This window comes from Herpailurus yagouaroundi, unplaced genomic scaffold (assembly GCF_014898765.1).
Source record: "Herpailurus yagouaroundi ecotype Mexico unplaced genomic scaffold, PumYag 530, whole genome shotgun sequence".
NCBI lineage: Eukaryota > Metazoa > Chordata > Mammalia > Carnivora > Felidae > Herpailurus > Herpailurus yagouaroundi.
Window position 1 is genome coordinate 9,417,282 of NW_024412747.1, and position 4,059 is coordinate 9,421,340.

The following is a 4,059-nucleotide window of genomic DNA, read 5'->3' on the forward strand; positions in this document are numbered from 1 at the left end:
GGGAAGCCTGCACAGCAGACGAGAGGGAGTAGGGCTGAGTACCAGCCCCACCTGCACCCCGGCTTCTACCAGAGGCAGCTCGACTCTCACCCCTTCTTCACACTGGGCTCCCTGCTCAGAATGCAGTGAACGAAATGTTTCCACTGCTGGAAGTACTTGAAAACCACTTGTCTAGCTGTTCTCTAAATTCCCATCAGCAGCTTCTATTCGGCTACAGTATCGCACTTGTCATTCCAGGAGCGAATGTTTCCGCTACACTTAACAGACCCATATGACTCCAAGTCAGAATGTATATCCAGGAGGATCTGATCCAGGAGGCGGAGAGCTGCTGAAAGGGATTTCAGGGCTAAGGTGAAGCACAGCCAGGTCCACGGCAGCCTGTAGCCCACAGACAGGGTCCTTCTGCTAAGAGCGGGCCCCAGCGAGTAACGGGGAGAAGGAGTGCTAACCCTACCCGAACTCCCTCATTATCTCTCAATAGTTACTTCCTCTTCCGCAATAACAGAATCCCATATCGTGTCAGCAGGTACCACCCAGGATAAAAGACGACAGGGGCGCCCGGGTGGCTCAGTCGGTTAAGCATCCGATTTCGGCTCAGGTCGTGGTCTCTCTATTCACAGGTTCGAGTCCCGTGTCGGGCTCTGGGACAGCTCAGAGCCTGAAGCCTGCTTTGGATTCTGTGTCTCCCTCTCTCTCTGCCCCTCTCCCCCCTTTTCTGTCTCTCTCAAAACTAAAAAAAAAAAAAAAAAAAAAAAAAGACATTTCCCAGCCCCCTTGCAGCCACTTGTGGATAGATGAGTGACCAAATTCCAGATGGTGACATTTCAGCAGGAGTATTGTCCGGGACTTCTGGGAGGCTTTTTCAACAAGGGGGACACATTTCATGCTCAGCAGCCATCTTAAGTCATGGAGACTGAGGCTAACATGACAGAACAACAGGTTAGTGGGAGCCTCGGTCCCCGATGACCTTGGAGGCACCATATCAGCCTGGGCTATGCTTCTAGAGTCGCTATGGGCGAGAGACATAAGCTTTCATCTTCTTTCAGCCATTGTTATTTTGAGTTTGAGGTCACAGTCAGTTTGACCCAATCTGGCAAATAATTAATGCCCCAAAGTCGCAGTCAGTAGGGACGAGAGAGCCTAAAATGTAACAATTTTTGGAGGAGGTCAGATGGCAGGCGATAACGACACAGATGGTAAGCTGGAAACTGAGTGAGCCTTGTTACGCAGGGACAAAACGTTTGGTAAAACTGTCACTCGTGGTTCCTTGGGTCAAAGACCACAAGCTGAGATCTGTGCAGAGAAGGATCGATGGAGAGAATTCAGTTGGCAGGTGGTGGCCATTATGGCTTCGTAATGGGCCAACCTGCCCAGGCCCAACTGTTCCCAGAATGCCTGGCCAAAGGTGTCCATTAGGGTGGGTCTGAAACTGTTCCACTTTCTTCCGGATTCCCCTCCAGAGGTAGACCTCCAGCTTCCCGGTGATGCGACCCACGCCAGGCCCTTACTTAGAAGTACCCTGCTCTGGATGCGCGGCTGCTACCATCTTGGAATTCGGAATTTTTGAACAAGAACCCTTGCATTTGCACTTTGCCCTGTGTCCGGAAGATTATACAGGCGTTCCTGCTCAGTGATTCTGCACCTCTGGCTAGACCCCGATGCAGTCTTCTATGCTTCCCTTTTAACAGAGTCCTGGGAGAGCGAGCAAGCTCACAAAGAGTGATCCAGCCCCAGGCAGAGTAGAGAAGATAGCAAAGCCGAGGGAGGAACTATCTGCCTGCAGTCCCTGCTCTCGGACCCCCAAGGAAGCACGGAAGACAGCCGTTCCGAGGAAATGAGATGGTGATCTCCACACGGGGGTGGTGATCTGCCGGCAAAACCATTAGCCTCACAGCCGAGCGCTCTGTTTCAGATGGCCTCCAACCTGAGACATCAGGTTGGAGCAGAGAGCAAACAGTAAACGACAGGAGTCCGTGGGCTGGAACCCCACAGGTAGGAGGGAAACTTACCTCTGAGAATCCCCTGCAGTTCACCTTTCCCTACTGATGCTTGCTCCGTTGGGAAACACCTCTTCTTCTGAAAAAGGAGAAATTGAGCTCTTCTGGAGACCTGTCTTTACCCTGTCGGATCTACAGCTCTTTCTTTTTTCCACGTTCTCCTTCTTTCAGACAGGCAGACTTCCGGGGGTATCGGACATCCTGAGGTTGCGTTGATCACAGGGCCAGATAATCCGTGGACGGGGGGAAACCACGAGGAAGCAGGAAAGGACTTTCCAATTCTCAAAGCCAAGCATTTCTGGAACCAGCTACAGGGAGTGACAACCACCGTAGGTGACGTTGCACCCTGGTGACCAGAACCAGGTCAACAATTTAGCCAAGCAGTGATGACGGCAAGGCTGGTATCAGATGGGGGAGTGGACATGGGTGAACCAATAGTGGTCTTTTGACCCTGAGACTCTGACCTTGGGACTTCTGCAGAGCAGGTGGGGACGGGGGCGGGTGCAGATCCTCCCAGAGCCAATCTGGAAAGCACAAGTGACAGAAGCCAACCTCTAGAGTCAGTGCTACTAACCACCCTCACTGTGATGATTGAGTGTGTGTGTGTGTGTGTGTGTGTGTGTGTGTGTGACAGAGAGAGACAGAGACAGAGACAGAAAGAAACATCCACCCAATCTCTCAACTGACCCTGAATCACTAAATGATTTAGAACCTACAAGGAACTATCTCATTCTTTTCTGAATTCTCACTACTAAGAGCAGGACTTGGCATCATACTACTGCTCAGTAGACGTTGAGCCTCGGGTGGCTATCATATCTACAGTATCTCCTCCTCCTCCCTTGAAGATTGGGGTGGGGGTTGGCAGGGTCCTGGCAGCTTACCGGCTCCGCCCCACCTTGTCAGGAGTGACGGCCTGGGGACCCCCTTCTCTTCCCGCTAACTGGGTATAGCCGTGGTTCTTTATCGGCACCAGCCAGGCGGTCCTGGGCCGGGCTCCCACGCTCCAGAAAAATGCAGCATCGTAAGCACACCGTTTGTAATTCAGACATCACAGTTGTGCCTTCATTTAAATTGCTGTGTTATAACCAACTTGTATCCTCTTGTTATGATTTAAAGCCCACCAACTTCAACCAATTAAAAAAGCAATCCGGTGGGCTGAGGGGGAAAGTCTTGCTACGTGTTTCGCAGTGGTGCGGTGGGCCCCAAATCTGTGTTTTCTCGGTGATGCTCATGGACACCCCAAGGGTCTGTGCAGTCCCGGAGTCCCGAGAAGTGGTTACCAGACATTTTAGGTCACTGATAGGTAGTCACGTGTGAGGGGAACGAAGGTCTTTTCCTTTGTCACCAGGCCCTTCCTCAGGTACTCTATATGTGCTGAGCGTAAGCGCACGCCCATCATCTTGCAGAACGGGTGGTCCTAAAACGTGGGCCTGTCTCTCCAGGGGCTTCTAGCTGAGCTCAAGAGAAAAGACAAACCCAGATGCGACGATAGAATTAAGGACTGGGTTGCATGGTAATGACAATAAATGCATTAAACACTGCAACGTTAAAAACAGCGCTTCGCAGGGAGAGGTGAGAGGAAAGCGTTTGCTCACATCACACCATGCTTAGTGGCAGAGGTAGCACTGAACTCACGTCCCTTTGGCACGTGGGCCGTACAAGTTCAATACTGTCGAGTCACCATATTGTACACCTGAAACCAATCTAACGCCGTCTGTTAACCAGCTGGGGTTGAAACAAAAACTTAAATTAAACCAACAAACCATCAAATGAAAGATCACAGAGCCCGGGTTCAAATCCGGGGCTTCCAGCTCTAAGATCTCCGTCCGTTCCACCACACCGTATTTCACAGATGCGTTAGAAATTTAAAGAGCTGCTCTTCATTCCGTTTGGGAGAGGGAAAAAGAGAGTTTCAGCCTTCTTCGATAGGACAGTTACATTCACGGAGTCCACATTTATGGACCAAAAGAGGGAGAGGGTGCCTGGGTGGCTCAGTTGGTTCAGCGTCCAAACTCCTGATTTCAGCCCAGGTGATAATCTCACGGTGCAGTCCAGGTTCCGT